Raw genomic sequence first — 19868 nt, forward strand, 5'->3', positions numbered from 1 at the left:
GAATAAAATGTATTAAGGATCCTAGTGTAAGACCAGCAACTTTGAAACTAAATATTAAGGAGAAAAGCACTTCAAGACATAGGAATAAGCGAGGACATACTGAAAAGGACACGATCTCAAGAAATAATGAATAATTTGGCAGTTGGGATTTTGGTGGTTTTAATGAGAATGGGCCCCATGGGCTCATATATTTGAATCCTTAGTTTCCAGTTGGTGAATGGTTTGGGAAGGGTCGGGAGGTGTGGCCTTGTTAGAGTAGGCGTGGCCTTAACAGAGGAAGTGTGTCACTGGGAATCCTGTCTTCTTCCCACCATGATGATAATGAACCAATCCTCTGAAACTGGAAGCAAACCTCAGCTAAATGTTCCTTTCTGATATTTTCCTTGGTCATGGCATCTCTTCCCAGCAATAGAACAGTAGCTAGGATAAGAGTCTATGAAATTAAAAGCTCTTGCATAACAAAAGTCAGCACAGTGAATATACAGCCTACAGAACTGGAGAAAAATTTTGATAACTATACATCTGACTGTAGATTAATATCTAATGTCTAAAATCTACAAATATTTCAAAACAATAAATACCAAACCCAAATCATCTAATAGATAAATTAAATTATGTTCAAAATAATAAATATAAAAATCTAATGCATATATTAAAGTGGTATAAAAATGTTCAAGATCCTTAGCCATCAGTAAAAGGCACATTAAAACTACATTGAAATTTCCTCTCACCCAACTCATAATAACTATCATCAAGGAAACAAGAATAACTAATTCTGGAATGGACGTAGTATAAAAAGAACATTTGTGCACAACTAGTAGAAACATAACCACCTGTATCCACCCACTACAGATATCAACATGGCCATTCCTCAAAAACCAGAACTAGAACTGAACCGCCATATGCTCCAGCTATACAACTCATGGGTATGAACCCAAAATGATCTAGGTCAGCATACCACAGAGACTTGCAGCATTCAAAATAAAGAACCAAGCTAGATGTCCATCAGCGGATGAACAGATTTTTAAAAATATGTTACTGGTGTCCTGCCTGCAAGATATGCTAGGGCAATGGTTGCACAAAGTATTTTTGTTTTTTTAAGAATTTTATATATATATATATATATATAATTTGATTTTCTAATATGAGACAGGAAGGGAGTAGATCCAGATAGAAGGGGATGTGGTGAGGAGTAGAGAGAGGGGAAACCATAATCAGGATATATTATGTGAGGGGGAAAAATCTATTTTCAATAAAAGGAAAAACTTTTAAAAGAAAACATGATACACTTACAAAATGAACACCCCCTGCTCCGTTGCATAGAAGAGGAAAAAGACAATCTCAATCTTGCAATAGAGGAAAAGAATAAGCAAGGCAGACGGTAGAATGGGACTACAGGGGAGAGGAAGGAGTCTAAGGCAGGAAACGAGAAAGAGTGGTGGGAAGAAAGACAAAAGTAGAGATTTAACTTTACATGTATAGGACACAGCAGAAGAGGGCTACTTGCAGAAAGAAAGGGGACCAATGATAGGAAAGAAGGAAGGATGGACTAGGGTAGCACAGTGGATTGACCAATATGAGCAAAGTACAAACAATGACACATATTTATGAAAACATCATAATGAAACTGATTATTTCTACATTAACTAGAAGACTTAATATAAATAAATAAAGTCTACTGGACAAAAAATATACTGGCCAGTAAATGAGAGAAGTATCAAACAATTGAAAACAATTATTCAAATAATAGTAACTGAAGCACAGAGAGTTATCACACTAAATTAATGAAACATCTTGGCAAATGTAAAGAAAATTGTCACTTTTTAAAACGTTCAGCTGAAAAGTTTAACAACACAGAGCCTTAATAAACAGATCAGAGTTGTTTGGAATTAGCATTTAGCACACGATTTTTTTCAGATCACTTGAATTATTAATAAACAGCTTTTAGTGCTTGTCAAACATCTTTCTGATGATTAAAATGTCATATTTAGACAAAGTTCTGAAAACAGAATAAATATGACCTTACTATCTGCACTAGACTCTAGAGAGAGGTACTTCCTTGGTACTAGAGAGAGGAACACCCTCCACTGTCTGTGTTTGCTCTCTCTATGGGTTTCCCACGTGGATTTGACTTACTAATACCTTCTTTGGGCAGACTTCACTGACCATTCCTGACTTCTTCTAACTTCTCTAGTATTTTGATTTTTAGCTATTTGTTTATTTATTCCATGAGGCAATAAATAATTAACTAAGTCCCAGACATTACTGCAATATTTTAAGTTAGAGACAATGAGATGTTGAACCAATACAGTGAACAGAACAATGTTCAAACCAAAAGCTGTAAGTTTAAAGCCAGTATAACTTACTATTTTCTGTATAGTCTTATGACATTCACCATTGCATCAAGAGTATCTGTTGTTGTTTTGTCTGACAGATTGTAAACTCATACCCAGAACAGACAGCAAATCTTCCGTTCTTGCAAATAATACTGCCATGCTTAGTAAATATTTGATAAACATTTGTTGATTGACTGTATGTGGGAGCCTACAAAGGTTTCCTGGTGAGATCTGAGCTTGCTTTACACAGAGGGCTGCATTAGGGGATGGCTTGTCCACATGCAAGGTCATCAGGTGTTTGGGATGGTCTACACTAGGCTGTGCTGGGGGGAGGTCTTTTGCTCCACCCCTTGGTATTCCTTTTAAAAGCCCTTTAGTAGTGACAGAAGGGGCCTGTGGATTAGGATACAGGCCCTCGTGAGGTATCCTGTGTTTTCTAATCGTCTCTCTATATACACTTCTATCTACAAATATCTCACTTCCCCCTCCTCAGTACCCTGGGGGTATAAGAGGGAACCAATCTCCCTCAACTGTGCATACATATAATTAAGATGGGATTATTATCTCCTCGTTTTGTGTTTTGTTTTATTTATTGTTTGTTTGTTTGTTTGTTTGTTTGGTTGGTTGGTTGGTTGGTTGGTTGGCTGATAGTTTATACAGGTTCACTCCATACCTCAGGCTGGACTAAATATATAGCCCATGCTGGCCTTGAAAGTCATGCCATTAATCACTCTTGTCCTTGATCTTACCTAAGTTTTTCAGAACTCACTATTCCATGCTTCATCTAAAACTTGTACTAATTTACTATTTGTTCATTAAACAATAAAAAAATAATTGAGATTCGCCAAGATCCATGACTGCATAAAACATTGGCATTAAAGAACATTGGGGGTCTCAGCTCTAGCTAAGCATTCATGCTACTTCCTTAAGGCTCTGGAAACAGTATAGAAAAGCTCACAGGAAGTATAAAAGAGCTGGAGGGTAGAAGAGAAGCTATGAAATAGCATCTTCTACACCAGAAAAGAATGCAGCAACCATAAACTCACAGCAGCTGTGCATACTGACTGACTCCACAAAAGGCAGGCCCTCATGAAAGTCACCTCTGGAGGACGAAGGGATGCTCACAGTCCCACAACATACTGCTGGTCTGTTGGCAACAGATTCTGAGAGAGGAGGAGGCAGCACGGTATTCAGTTATGTACCCACTGGTGAGCCTACCAGTCACTGATAGTTAGGTCCGAACTCTGAATCACAGAGATGGCCCTAATTAATCTTTATTGGACACTAAACAAAAACAAAACCAGTAAATAGAGATTTATATGGGATGGGGCAGGGGCGGAGTGGAGTGAGAGAAAAATGAGCAAGGGCCTAGGGAGAAGGACCAAAACACATAGTGTGCATGCATGAAAGAACAAAACTTACTAATAAAGAAAAAAATCTTTTAAATCTGGCAAAATCCACTTTTATGTAATTATTTAGCAAGAAACAGCTGAAGCTTTGGTCTTCCCCAGGCTGTTCATAGATGCTATCACATTGATGACTAATAAGATCTCACCAAGTTGGCCTCTGTCCAGATTCCCAAGGCACAAAGTTCCTTCTAGAATCTCTTCAATGAATAAGTGTCTACGCTCTAGATAATTCAATGATAGGTAACAGTTGACATTAGATGAACCAAAAGACTCGTCTCCACTTAGCAAATGAGTCTTAATAAATAGCCAAGTGCATTAGTGTAAGCAGATTAATTTAAGCCTTCTTTTTAACAAGCAATTAAGAAAGACAAACTGTAAGTCATCAAACTCAGAGGAAAATAACTGTTCTTTTCAGCTACAAGCGTCAGAAGAACAGAAAAGCACTTTACGAAAATCCATGCCTTTAAATATCAAGCTGACCATTATAATTTGTTCTCAAAAACAGTTCATCATATTGGGTAATGCAGAGGCAGTGCTATGTTGAGCCATGTGGGAAAAGCAGAGATCAATAAGACATGGTTTCTGCCCATAAGCACCTCACAACCAACTAGAGGTGACATGCACAACAAATAATTGCTTAACATGCTTGTAATTATGCTGTGCCATAATTGGAAAGCCAACAGCTTAGGCGATGATCTTCACTAATAAGAAATGTGGTGTGACAGGAAATAGCATGGGTGAGGTGAACAGAACAATAAGAAATGCCGGTGACTTTTGAACTGGTGAAAGAGAAGTAATACAGGAAAATGGGGCAGATTAGTAGAGTGGATTGCAGCACTAATGAGGAAAAGAAGCAATCAATTAATCAATCAATCACACACACACACACACACACACACACACACACACACACACACCCCTCCTCTTTTCCTGTATAAATTTACAGACAGAGGATATCAAACCTATCTACAGAGAAAATTACCCAGACAGGAAGATTTCTGTGTTCTATGCAGTTGAGACACACATCTGAATACTGGGGGAGGATGAGAAGCTCAAGGCAAATGCCACCTGGCTACAGCATGGGCCAGTGGAGAAGCAAATCAAAAAGAAGACATCTCTTGTAGCCTCAGATGAGATTTCTCAGAAACAAACCCTGTCGATCCTGATTCATGTGAAAGTGATTTGCTAGGAAGTGTATTCCTAAGAAAAAAAGAATACATGAGTAATAACATTTGACTTAACCATCCAAATCTCACCTTCTAACAAGTCAAGGCTACAAAATTTAGCATTGGAAACCACATGTCAGAACTATCAAACTGACCCTATGAAGAGGCCATAGGGCTAGAGCAATTCTATGCCCACTGAGTCACTGGACAAGAGTTTCCACCATGGGAAGGGGGACATAAGGGGGAGTTTCCAGCAGCTCAAGGACTCCAACAAAGTAAAGAGCAATGGCTGTTGGAAGTGAAATGACAGGAGCCTGTGTTTCCCTTTTTTTTTTTTTTTTTTTTTTTTTCTTTTCGAGACAGGGTTTCTCTGTGTAGCTTTGTGCCTTTCCTGGGACTCACTTGGTAGCCCAGGCTGGCCTCGAACTCACAGAGATCCGCCTGCCTCTGCCTCCCCAGGGCTGGGATTAAAGGAGTGCGCCACCACCGCCCGGCAAGAGAAACCTGTGTTTCCCTTTTTAACTGCTGTAAGTTATAAGGACAGCCACAGAGGAAGGATTAGGATGGACTGAAGAATCAGCTTCAGTGTTCAGTCTTTCTATCTAAACATACTAGTACCCATGTATAGCTAGTGTTTTCCTACCTTGCCCACAGTCAGGACAAATCTTCGTCACCCGCCAGTCCCACAGCCGCTCAGACCCAACCAAGTAAACACAGAGACTTATATTGCTTACAAACTGTATGGCCGTGGCAGGCTTCTTGCTAACTGTTCTTATAGCTTAAATTAATCCATTTCTACAAATCTATACCTTGCCACGTAGCTCATGGCTTATTGGCATCTTTTCATGCTGCTTGTCAGGGTGGCAGCTGGCAGTGACTCCTTCTGCCTTCCTGTTCTTTTATTCCTCCTCTCTGTTAGTCCCGCCTATACTTCCTGCCTAGCCATGGGCCAATCAGTATTTTATTTATTGACCAATCAGAGCAACTTGACATACAGACCATCCCACAGCACAGCCAAGTGCAGACCATCTCAGACACCTGCACTCAGGCCTGTGGTCCTAATCATCCTCTATGCGGACCTGCTGGGTAAAGCTACAAGGAACCCAAGAACGGGCTCCCACAGGACATACAGAATATCCCACAGCACTCATGTCCATGTTTTTTTTTCTGATGGTAAATCATATTTTAATGAAGGTTTTAATAGACTTTAGACATCCCTAAAAGGATGGTGAGAAAGAAAACTAGCAAAGACAATTGTATTAATTCATTTTAACATATATTTATAGAGCACCTGCTAAATGCCACATTTTCTAGGAAGAACAATTTAGCCATAAGCCTGAGACACTATACCTATCCTTCTGAACTCTTATTTTCCATTTGTGAGAAAAGTAGTAATATGCATACAAATTACATATAAGGCAGTATCATATACTGATACAAATGTGTTTTGACTAGAGAAAAATATTGGAAATGGATACTGAGGGTGCCCACTTTATAAGGTGTTCACACAAAGTCTCTCTGAAAACTAACACTCAGGAGTAACTTTAGGTAAAATTAGAGATCAAGTCAAAAGCTGCCTGGAGGAAAATGTGACAGCAAGTAAAAGTCCTTAAGGAAAGATAAGCAAGCTAGCTAGTGCAAGTCCTTGAGTCAGAATATGTGCCGTGTTCATGAAGCAGAAAGGAAACCAGAGAAGTTGGAAGGCAGTTGGATGTGAAAGTATAAAGAAGACAAAGGCACGAGACCAAACACCAGTGGGCTCAGAGTAGAAGTTATTGAGGTAGAGCATTTCATTAGGTGAACCTCACAGAACTCTCTACTCACCTGTTCTGACTCCTTTTTCATCAGGGTCCTCTAGATAAATAAAAGCAATAGGAGACACACACACACACACACACACACACACACACACACACCCCTTCTCCAGCAAATGATTAAATACACACAAATCTTAACATTACTCTAGTCTTACATCACATGCAAAAACCAATTCAAAATGGTCTACACACTTAAAAATAAGATCTAAAATTATAAAAACCCAGAGGAAAACATACATGAAAAAGCTCCTTAACATTTAAATTGGCAATGTTTTCTTTAGATTTGACAAGAAAAGAAAAAAGTGAAGAGTCTAAATTTCCTGCAAAACAATCCAAAAAAGGAGACAGTCAATCTCATGGAACAAAAGAAAATGTTTGGAAACTGAATTTGCAATAAAGGATTAATATCCAAAATACATAAGGACCTCATGTGAATGTGACTCCATAGCAAAAAAAAAAAAAACCCTCTAATAATCATGTATCACCAAATAATTGGGGCATATTCTAAAAACTGCAGTTACATGACCTCATCACTGGGCAAATACCCCAGTAGGTGCTTACACATAGATGAAATAGCTTCATAGACACCTGGCTACTTAATGTTGAAGTGCTTGAAGGCCTGGGGATGCACATGATGCCGGAACACAAACAGGTAGAATTGAATTTAAGATCTGCAACAATACCTTCAAGCAATATGGTTATCCTGTCTTTAAAAGACATTAAACCTGGCCTTGAATTGGCCTCCTTATGGATGGAAGTCTGTTTAGACATCATTGTTCAGAACAAGGATTTTATATTCATAATGAAGATTTTATCTGGCAGGCAGTTTTTTCCATAATCAGCTTGTGTAGAGTTTCAAAACATTCTTCAGCTGCCTTCACACTCACAGACATACCACTCACTTCATATTATATATGGAATAATGATTACTGAGTCATTTAAAACATCCAGAGCTAGCAGTAAATTCAAAATCATAGTCAAGACAAGGCTTCTTTTCATTATCCTCAAACATTTTGCTCTATCCTTGCTTATTATGGTTCTGAGAGATATCCTTCTCTGTCTGGTCTTCAATACAGAACTTCATAAATTTCTCCGTATATGATATAGTCCCTTCTTCAATTTTATCAGTCCAGTGTCTTCCATGAAGCTAATCTTCCAACACCATCCATCATTTTATTCTTATTCGTTAAGAGTTTAAGCCTAGTGGAAATAGTTTTTGCCCGTGTTAATCACTTTTCTGTTGCTTTGATGGAACACCAGGACCAAGGCAACTTATAAAAGAGTTTATTTTGTCTTCTGGTTTCAGGAGGTCCAAGTCCATCATGGAAGGACAGCATCACATCAGATAGCAGGCATGGTGGCAGAAACAAAAACCTGAGAGCTCACATCTTAAAAAACAAGCACAAAGAATAGAGAGAAAACTGGAGAAGGCCTGAGTCTTAACTCTCAGAGACAGCCTTCAGTGACATACCTACTCTAACAAGGCCATACCCCCTAAACCTCCCCAAAAAGCACCACTAGCTAGGGACTAAGTGTTCAAATATGTGACCCTGCTTGGTCATTATCATTCACCGTACCATAATGCCTCACTAGATAGTGATGACCCTCTGCTCTAGTTTGGATGTGCTTTACACAGACTCATGTGTTTGAACACTTGGTCACGATCTGGCAGAACTGTTTGAGGAGGTTGTGGAACTTTTAAACAGGTCTGGCAAGCACAGACCACTAGACAGGGCATTTGAGGACTGTATCTCTAGTCTTGCCCAGTGCTTCCTAGCTGCCAGAGACACGAACAACTGCAACAAGCTCCGATCACCATGGACTGTGTTGGTCGAGAAGCTACACTTCTCTGATGTGAAAAACGGTGTCCCATGAACTATGAGACAAGAGAACAATCTTTTCTTCCCTTAAGTTGCTTCAGTCAGGTATTTTCTCATAGCAACAAGAAAAGCAACTAATCCATGACTGACTTTTCACCTTCACTGGTCTTCGTTACTTAAAGCTGTGTTTGCAGGTCACTTGTCAAGGCCTCCTACTGGGGATATTAGCAATGGATTTTGTATTTAGCAGCTATGATAGGCAAAAGCTACAGGAGATTCAATCAAATTCAAGAGAAAATAATGCAATCAAGAGAGGCAGTAAACCCAAGATATATGTGGCTGCTGACAGTATTATGCAGTATACTGGTCTATGGTAAACTTTTTTATTATAAGGGGGAAAAATACATTTTCAAATAATGACAAGAAGTTATAGCGTAGCAAAGATATAAATAAGAAACATGGTCATTTATCACAGTCAGATATTAAGCATTTTACATAATTATATACTTTTTATGACTGGCAGTGCAAGAATCTTGCTTACACCAGCATCACCAGAAGCACATAAATAATGCATTATGTTATGATGTTACAACAACTACATCACTAAGGGACAGGAAATTTGGGGCCCCATTATAATCTCATGGGGCCACTATGGTATACACAGTCTGTTAATGACAGAAAAGTCAGTATATGGCACACAACTGACCCAATTAAAAATGAGCAAAATAACTATATACATATTTTCTAGAGACAGCATATAAATGACCAACAGATATGATAAACATTCAGACTCCCTAATCATCATGAAAATGCATTCAAAACCATAATGAGATATCACTTCATACATGTTAGAATGGTATTATCAGAAGGACAAGACAATAAATGCTAGTAATGGTTTGGAAATAAATAAGCCCTGGCACTGTTGATGGTAATGTAAATATATTTAGTCATCGTGGGTAATGTGAAGATTCCTACCCCTCAATTAAAAATGCAGCCACCTTAGGATTGGGTACATCTCCAAAAAATACTGGAAGTCAGTTTCTCATATACATAGCTACACTACTGTTTCTATAGTGTCATTACTCAGAGAAGACAATATTTGAAAACTTTTAGTCCAAAGAAAGACATATTTTGTAATGGATTATTCCACCTTTAGAGAAGGGATTTCTGCCATTTGCAACAACATGGAAGAGCCTGGATGACATTAGGCTAAATGAAATAAGCCAGACATAAGATCAATATTGCATATGTTACTGATGTGTAAAATCTTGAAAAAATAATAATTGAACTCTCACAATTAACAAAGAGCAAAGCAGTAATTACTATTGGGTAAAGTTAAGTAAAATGGGAGACATTAGTTAAACAGTATAGTCTTTGAGCCCTAATAAACAACTTCATGACTATAGTCAGTGTTATTCTGTTGTATACTTGAAATTTGCTGAAAGGGTGTATCAGAAGTGTTCTTACCACAAAATATGAATAAATAAACAAGATGATGCATATATTAGCTCAACTATTAAGATCATTTCAGAATGTTTGTATATATGTAGGTTTATGTACATATACATATATGTTCAAAATACTACATTATATTACTAAATGTATGCACTTTGTCAGTTAGATCCCAATAAATCTGGAAATATTTGATAGGTTCTGGAAAAACAGTTTTCTTCTATTTAATGACACTGGATATATGAACCACCGTCCAGGACAGGTTCCACACTCAGGAGTAGCTAGCCAACACAAATCAGACTCTATGTTTTTAGTGGCTTATTTCTTTTGCATCTTTTTTTTTGAGATAGTGAAAGAACATGAAGCTTAGTAGCAGGGAAAAAATCTAGGAGGAATTAGAGAACAGGGGAAAGTAAAATGGAATATATTATATGAAATTCTCAAGAAGAAAAATAAAATTTAAAAATGAAAATTGGAGAAGAGAAAAGATATATCACTGAGAATTAAAACTGAAGCAACTCAAAATTAATTAAATTGCCTCAGGAAAGATGGAAGGGTGAGTGTTGAGAAAACCAAGCTAGGAATGAATACAGGAATTGAGGGGAAAGAGGAAATAAAGGTTAACAGGAGAGTCAAGTAGAGCCTCCATGAGAAGAAGATACCAGAGCAGGAGCACAGGTTTGCTCTATGACACCAGCATCCATGGGGTTGGAGCAAAGAAGGGGAATGGTGGGGGATGAGTTCAGAAAGATTTTCTAAAGGCTAAACTCAAAGGGGGCTTTACAGAACACAACAAATGCACTAATCTTAGCTGTATGTGTATGAAAGAGGAAGCTACTTAACAATAATTGACTAAGAGATTCAACTATGTCATGTAATCATGCTCTCAAAACTCTGTGTAACAGTTACAGATCAGGCATAATTCCATTTTACATATGAAGGAATAGTCTTAGGGTGATTAGGAAATTACTTCATAGTTACAATGTAGTCTAGAAAATGCACTTCAAAAAATCTAAAGGGAGGGAATCTGATATCAGAGTCTAATGAAACTTTGCATACCTATGAATACTACTACCAAGTAAAAACAGAAATTGCTTTTGTTGAACAATAGCATCCAAATTTACAACAAATGCATATTACCTTATAGCATTCTGCCCATGTCCTGAGTAGAAATAATTTACTAATATCTAGAATGTATCCTACCAGAAATAATTGAGAGAACTAATACTTGATTGAGGAAAAGACGGGTGAGGAACTTGACAGTGTACACTGAAGAGCTATCATGGTGAGAAAAGGTTTATCGCATTACCTGTTCTCCAGATGTCAGAGCTTAAAGAAAGACAACACATCAGCTCCATGAGAGGAAAATACAAGAGATTCTGTCTCCCTATAGTGAGATGCCTATCACAAGGTGCATGATATATGCTAAAGAGCAAAACTTGGGTGTCACACAGCAGTCTCTGTCCTGGACCAAATATAGCCAGATGAACAAAGTTATCACCACAGTCTAACAACAAACACAACTGTCAGCAATTTGCAAATAAAGAAAACAAGATGCTTAAAATAGAAATATGAGGTCCAGCAGAGTGTTTGAGAGCAGAGACCATGATGTCTGAAAGACTTCCTCCCCATCCACTTAAGTGTATAAACATGAATTTTATTTAATCTTTCTGAGCTTGTTGCTCACCTGCAACTTGAGGGTAATATAAGGGCTGAATTGACACAGTCTCTCATAGGACTAAATGGCATCAGGCTTGTATAAGGCTTGGTCCAATACCTGGTAAGCATTTAGTACATAGAAAATACTGTATTTTCCTTCACTCGTACTCTATTATGACATAGCCCAGCCTCTACTACGACCTAGCCAATCCTCCTCATAACTGTCTTATTTCTTCTAGAAATCAGTAGGGCTGCTAGGCTGTAAGAAATGCAGCCTTCCTTGCATAGTTTGATCTAGTCTTGCCTATGAAGCTTTAAGGCTGTCATCTCAGGGCTGGAGAGACGGCTCAGTGCTTAAGAGTGCCTACTGATCTTGCACAGGACACATGTTCAATTCCCAATATGCACATCAGGTGACTCCCAACCACCTATAACTCCAGTGCCAGGGGAATCCAACACACTCTGGCTTTCCACATGCACATGGTTCTCATAAACTCATGCAAGCCAACATACACATAAGTTTAAAAAATAAATGTATGTATGTTTTAAAAGACTCACATCTCACCACACAGAAGGCTCTTAAAAATTTTTTTCTTTCATGCAATATAGTTCAATCATATTTTCCCCTCCCCCAATGCCTTTTAGATTCCATCTCCTCCAGACCCACCCAACTTCATATTCTTTTTCTCACTCTCAGAGAGGGAGGGAGAGAGGGAGGGAGGGAGGGAGGGAGGGAGGGAGGGAGGGAGGAGGGAGGAAGGAAGGAAGGAAGGAAGGAAGGAAGGAAGGAAGGAAGGAAGGAAGGAAGGAAGGAAGGAAGGAAGGAAGAGAAAAAGAAAAAATTCAATAGCGGGGCGGGGGGGGGGGGGGGCCAAAAGCTCAGAAAAAAAATGGAGATTGTTTTGTGTCAGCCATCTACTCCTCCTGGCCTGGGGCCTACCCTGGAATGGAGTTGATTTACCCAGTGACATCCACTGGAGAAAACTGATTTTCCCTCTCTAAGCAGATATCAATTGCAAATAATTTCTGGTTTAGGGGTGGAACTTTGCATTCACTATCCCTTCTTGGTGCTGGGATTTTGTCTGGCTTAAACCTGTGCAGTTTTTGAGCCTGACAATATTCCTATAATTCTTCATTACTAGACTGTTTCAAGCTTTGCTGAGTCGTAACTTCACCATCAATATTACCTCCCTCTTCGAAGTTGAGTGGCTCACATCCAAAGTATTCTTCTAAGACATTCTCTATAGTAAAATCTCTCCTGACACCAGGGCTTAACTGAGTCAGAAACTGTCTCTGCAACTGAGCCAAGTTCATAGGAACTCATAAACTTTAGATCGACAGCTGTGGAACCTGCATGGGACCCAACTAGAACCCCTGCATACAGAAGACAGATGTGTAGCTGGGTCTGTCTGAGGGGGATCAAGATCTATTCCTGCTGCATGAGCTGACTTTCTGGATCCCTTTACCTATTTCAGACACCTTGCTCACCCTTGAGGAAGTGGGGAGGGGCTGGGTCCTGCCTCAACTGAATGTACCAGGCTTTGCTGTCCCCCCATGGGAGAACTTACCCTTTCGGAGGAGGGGATGAGAGGGGGAGCAGGAGGAGGAATGAGAGGGGGATCTGTGGTTGGTATGTAAAATGAATTTTAAAAAAGTGAAAAAGTAAACTTAACCAATATAAACAACTATCAGATGGCCATGGTGTGACCAACAGTAGTCACACAATATAGTCAATGATTCTAACAGTGCCTTAATACACACGGTGTCTTATTGACTTTTTATTAGAGCATTTAATATGAAACAAAATACTTTTCTTCATTTTTATTGATCAAAAACCTAAACAAAGATAATCTGAATAACTTTCACAAAGCCACACAACTTATATAGTGGAAGGGAGAGTCATGCCTGACCCAAGACCGCATATTCTATCATTTTAATCCTCGACTTTTCTTTACATAATATTGTAGTCAGTGAAGAAATTCATTATTAAATAAATAAAATAAATGAAGTGACTTTGGATATATTTGTTGATACTACATATCTCTTCTAAATCTCTGGCCATGTTGAAAATGGCAATAATTTTGAGTAGCAAAAATACCTCAAAGCAAAGTCTCCTATCTATAGATTACTGAGCCAAACTGCATGGGAACCAGTTATTTGAAAGGACAAAAAAGGGTTGATTTAATGATAAAAAAAAGTGGTCACAAAATTGACACACACTCACAGAAAATGCAAGGTGTGAATGGTTCCTAATTAAAGTGAGATGCAAAGTAATTAATGAACAACATATTCTTGTGATTTCCAGAACACTGAAGTCAGGCATCCTTGGCAGGTATGAAATCACCCACAGAATTTACACATTTCAGGATTTCTAAAGAATGAGTGAAACTGTGACATTGCTCGCTGTGCTCAAACTTATCAGTCAAACATGGTGTTCTAGTGAAAAGGAAGACAGGAATTGTGGAAATTGCCCCTCTGTGTAATCCTCTGTAAATTTCCCAGGAGTCCTAGAGATCTGATTTCCTATTAAGGGGGCTGTCAGAGACCTAGAATAATGAAGGGGAACAGAAAGGAAAGGAGGCTTGAAGGAGACTACAAAGAGCTCTAGAAAGGCAAACAAATCTCTAAAATTTATATTATATGTAAAGATTTCCTCTGCATCGGGGAAGACAGCTAAGGCTGTTAATGTACATTATTGAGACCTGAGGGGTTTTTTTTTTGTCTCCTAAAGACAATAGACAGGCATCTAGCTAGCCAAAATCCCAAATGAGCAATGTCCAACATGTTGTAGGTACTCAGTGTGTGAGGAATAAATGTACAAAAATCAATTTAGTCCTGAAAATTCACCAGTAACAATTGAGCTTCAAAAATTGTATTTTGAGTATCTACCATGTAATAGACACCATGCTAGGAACTAGCCATTTGGAACAATTTTTAAGTGCTTTGATATTTTAATGTTTTTTAAAAAACATGGAAATGTTCATTTATCTGCTCATGTGGTTGTCAGAATGTAACAATAGTAGTTAAAGATGAATTCAGAGTCCCTCTTCCCTTGCAATAAAGGGAAATTATAGTTTGCACATTGCAAGATGACAGCATCATTTCTCACAGGGTTTGCAGGATGGTTGATTCATAGGATTAAAATGAATCTAGCTCCTTCCGGTCTTAAAGCAGCAGTTGTGTTTCCTGTTATTAATACAAAACTTGTTGCCAACAAGCAGATGTAATTGTATTAGCACTTTATATGTGAATTGAGATAAGTAAAGTTCTTTCTTTTGTTTCTTTTTTTTTTCCAATAAATAAGCATACTAGTTGAAGTCCAACAGAACTGTCATCTCCAACTTCTCCTGAAAAGGTCTTGGAAGAAATTCTATTAACTATCCTATAGAAAAAAACAATTACTGCTACCTAAATATGTGAATGGTGGCGCCAGCATTAAAAAGGCTATTAGGACGGTGCAGCAGATACTGAACTACCCCAACCATATACCCCAAGCCTCACCACCATGGAGCCAGCCAGACTTCCACTCACTTTGAAGCTTCTTCTGCAGCTAAAAAGGATTCTTCCAGTACACAGTAGAGACTGGAAGTGCCAGAGAGTCCACAGATACTTGCTCTCACGAAGCAACAGCTCTTAACTAATGACTGGCAGAGATAGGCATCTAAATATCCCAGCTCCTTTGTCAGTGGGGAGACAGAGCCTAATGAGGGCTGTGCTTCTGCACTGATTCAAGGAGTTTCACGAGGCTTAAGTTACTGGCATTATAATGTCTCTTCATTAGAAACCATGCCTTCCCATCTTTTGTTTTTCCCCACTGTCCTTCTGATACTTTGTGTAATCATTATCCAAATAAACCACTTAAATGTGAATCCATGTTTTAGGACCTTTCCCAGGGAATAATAAACTAAGAATTATTAGGCTTATGAAATATTCATTTCATCTCCTCCCTTTTACAGAAGCTGCTCATCACGTTTTTACTCTACTTTAGTCCACTTCGTCTCCTATAACTGTGATTAATATGAATTGAGTTTGCTTTTCCAAATAATATAAATAATCAAAGCAAAATTGTTAATGTATTCCATCAAAAAAGGCTAACAAAAGAAAAGGTCAGGGGTGCACATGAGGAATTGGAATGAGAGAAACTCAAAACTAAAGTCCAGCTTCAGGGTTAATACACCTTCAATAGTTTTCTAGTAGCTGGATGGATGGATCCTATTAAAGAATATAATTTAAAATACAATAATTCAAATAATTATATATAATAACTAATAATTTTAAATACAATGACCTATTCTACATTCAGGTTTCTTTAACATTTTACTGTTAAAAATACGTAGGAATAAACTTTCTTATGTAGAAACCTTTGTCACTGTCTCATAGAATGAAGATTATAAATTCTCAGGAAAAACTGGCTATAGGTAAGAGCTAATGTTCCTTTTTTTTCAGTTTTATATTTGCAAGTAACCAGAATGATTAAACTGTGTTTCTTCCCATCAGCCAAAATAAATGCTCTTGTTAGCACATCTATCTGAACTTAGGTACCACTATTACAAACGTGATAAAAAAAAAAATATTATTAAGCATATATGCCATGGCCCCTGTTCAGTGTTTTCACTGAAACCATTCACAACATTTTATGAATTTCTTGATCATGACTTCATCTCCATTATACATGATGATGTGACTCTATTCTTCACACTGAACTGTTTTTACACCTCTGTAAAAACTTTATTAAAGAATGTTGTTTGAGTCTCTCCAGAACCTGCTCCTGCCATGTTACTGCCATAACTGCAACATGAAATGTGGTTTTAAATATGTCTTCAAAATTATTTCAGGGAACATCTTTTAAATTTTCCTTTAATGGTGTAATTGTTTGCTTAGCATTGTTTGTCTTTATAATCAAGAATGGTTGTTCAAACACTTTGAAGGCAATGTATTTTCTTTTCTGAAGGCAGACTCCCTGGATCCAAAACTTAACTGACCATTTAGACCTATGTGACCTTGAGGCATTAACTAACCAATTTCTACATTACTTTTCTTATCTGGGAAAAAGGAATAGTGGAAATATTCACACCATATGTTCATAGTAAATATGCAATGATTTATTTAGTGTACTTAGTGTGAGGTACAGAGAAAACTCTTAATAAATGTTAGTTGCATACTGCTGTCTATTGGGAGACCATCCAAGAGTGGTTTCACATTGCAAATCATCCTGGATTTGAATCTTAGCACGCCTGTGCACAAATTATGTGTATTTGAGCAAATTAGTTAAGCTTTCTTTGTGTGTTTTTGTTTTTCTTATGTAAAAGGTGAAGATAAAATAGATCCATCATGGGATTTCTAATGAATTAACTATATATACATATATATGGAACATAGCTAATGATAGCAATCAACACTGCAAGCTATTATCTTTTGTGGTTCTAATTTTCATTTTCCTTGAGTTAGTAGATTCTCCAAGAGCCGTGTGTACTCCATTTATAGGACTACTCTTCCTTGGTGTTCTAAATACAGCCTTAACTAAGACTTTAAACAGGATATTTAACCCATAATCATAAATGAGAATAAGTTGCATTTTCTTTTGGTGTTATCTGTATCTAGATTTTTATGCCCACTTTCTCTAAAAGAGGTTAAAAGGTTTCTTGTTACCCCAGTATTGAAGAAATGGCTACTTACCAATCATCTAATTATGCATGTTTTAAAAATGTTTGGCTTTAATCCTATGTGAGTTAGTTTCATTAAAAATAATTCTTCGATAGCTCTTTAATTTATTCCAAGGCCTATTCAAATTCTCAACTTTAAATTGGACAAATTTAGGCAATTTGTGTTATATAAACAAAATTATAAGCTCATATTCTTTAACTCAGCCAGAAGTTTTAAATGAAATAATGGGTTATATTCTTCAGTAAGCACAGCTACATTACAAAGGCATCAGTTCTTACACAATAAGTGAGGTAACTTCCATCTTCCACATGTTTAGAACATGATATTGAAAGACACATTGATTGTTCTATCTACTTCACATTTAACATACAATAAATCCTTTGAAATTAAAGTCTACCCCCATGTTCTCTCAATTACCAAACTATCATTACCTCTCAATGAGATTATTTCATTAACTTGCTTCAATATAGTTTTATCACAAATCTATACATATATAATATAGTTTGATCACATTCCCCCCATTATCTTCTCTATTTCCCTCCCCATCTAGCAAATACCTTCTTCTTCTTCTTCTTCTTCTTCTTCTTCTTCTTCTTCTTCTTCTTCTTCTTCTTCTTCTTCTTCTTCTTCAAACCACCCCCACTTTCATGTCGTGTGTGTGTGTGTGTGTGTGTGTGTGTGTGTGTGTGTATCCCATTATACTTAATTAAAGTTATTTGCATGCCTATGGGTATGGGTTATTTAGTTGAGCTAGGGCAACTTACTAATGGCTCCACAACTAAGAAGTATGATTCTCTTCCTTCAGCAACCATAAATTGCCTAGTTTATCAGAAAGAGATGAGGCCTTAGGAGTCCCTTCCCTACCCATGATGGAATATTAGATGGAGCCCATCTTGTGCATTTCACCACCACTGCTGTAAGTTACGGGTTGCAATGGCCATGTCAAGTCCAGAAGGCAGCGGTTCACAACACTCCTTCCCATCCTCTGGCTTTTACACTCTTCCTATCCCTTTTCCAAAATGTTTCTTGAGCCTTTGAGAAGGAAGTGATGCAGATTTAAGTTTGACCACTCAATAGTCATTTATTGTCAGCAGTTTGGCTAGTTATGAGTCTGCATTAACACAGCCCAATGCAAACAAAAGCTTCTCTGAGACTTTGAGAAGCACTTATTGGGGCATATAAGCATAAATATTTAGAAAGAAGTTTAATAAGACATTCACTTAGCAAAGAAACAGTAATACACACTCCCCTAGAGTCTATGATCTCTTACCCATGGGCTTTTGACCAGGTCTACATTACCAACACAAATTCTTTCCTGTAGTGCAAACCTCAAATCCAATCAGAAAGTGGTTGGCTACCCCTATAACAGTCATGCCTTTATTGCAACAGTAGTTATGTCATGTCTGGCAGGTTGGTGTTGTGGCTCACAGAGTTTACAGTTAGGTAAGATCATAGGTGACGTTTCTCCTCTAACAGTCTGTATAGCACCTTCCAGCCCTACAAAAGATACCCAACAGAGAGGGACCTTCCATCTAAGTTCCAACTTCACTATCATTAACTTTCTAAAAGGATTTCCTACTTTAATTCTTGCCTCTGATGGTATTGCCTGAGGTGAACTACCCAGTTCTCCCAATCCAGAGGCCTTCAAATCCCTAGCTTCCAGTATTGCTAGAGACTGACAGATTATGCCTTGTACTTCCCTGGAAATTGCCATCAGTTAGGAGACAGCAATCTCACTCAAATTTACAATGTTTTCCAAAAAGTGACCAGAATCTAATGTTTGGTCAATGTGAGATCTGACCACTTACCCTAATTTAAGAATATCTGGTTTCTAGAGATCCTGTGAGAGAGGATGTTGTAACCAACACTTTGTGTTCCACTCATTACTGTAGCAGTCCTGGTTTCATTTGTTTCTATTTTTTAGTTTTTGGAGACAAGGTCTCACTATGTAGTCTTGGTTGGCCTGACTTCTCTATGTAGACCAGTCTGACCTTGATGAATGTATAGAAATCTGGCTCTGCCTCCTGAGTGCTATAATTAAAGGTGTGCACCAACACAATAGGTCAGTCCTGTATTAGTTCCACACAGGTGTTGTTCCTCAGACACTTCCCAATAAATATCCTATATACAAGTTTTCCAACTATGATTTTTTTTTCAGGGGAGCTGGACCCTGAAGGAAGGAAGAAAGGAAGGAAGGAAGGGAGGGAGGGAGGGAGGGAGGGAGGGATGGAGGAAGGGAGGAAAGAAGAACTTTAAAATGGAGTTCTTGAGCTTCAGCATCCACCACTACCAAGTAATGAGAACCCATAACTGATAGGAAGCAGATGCTGATCATTCTAGGTGTGTTATAAAGAGGCAGATGTGAAAAATGCTCAATGACTATGATTTAAAAAACTTGAAGGAAGGGAATACAATGGCAGGTTCAATGTAATATGGAAAATGTTTAGGGAAAATAATAACAGTGAAGACAATGGATTTGAACAAAATCTTGTTGAATGTGATCTATAGAGAAAGACAATGTGAAACTAGGAGTGATCAATCATGT

General features: G+C 37.9%; 1 protein-coding gene across 1 annotated transcript in view; it reads right to left on the reverse strand.

The window, feature by feature from the left end:
• Window positions 1–19868, reverse strand: part of Dlg2 (discs large MAGUK scaffold protein 2) — a 1876145-nt gene that overhangs the window by 1719330 nt on the left and 136947 nt on the right. The window lies entirely within an intron of this gene.

Source organism: Peromyscus leucopus, chromosome 1 (genome assembly GCF_004664715.2).
Source record: "Peromyscus leucopus breed LL Stock chromosome 1, UCI_PerLeu_2.1, whole genome shotgun sequence".
NCBI classification, from domain to species: domain Eukaryota; kingdom Metazoa; phylum Chordata; class Mammalia; order Rodentia; family Cricetidae; genus Peromyscus; species Peromyscus leucopus.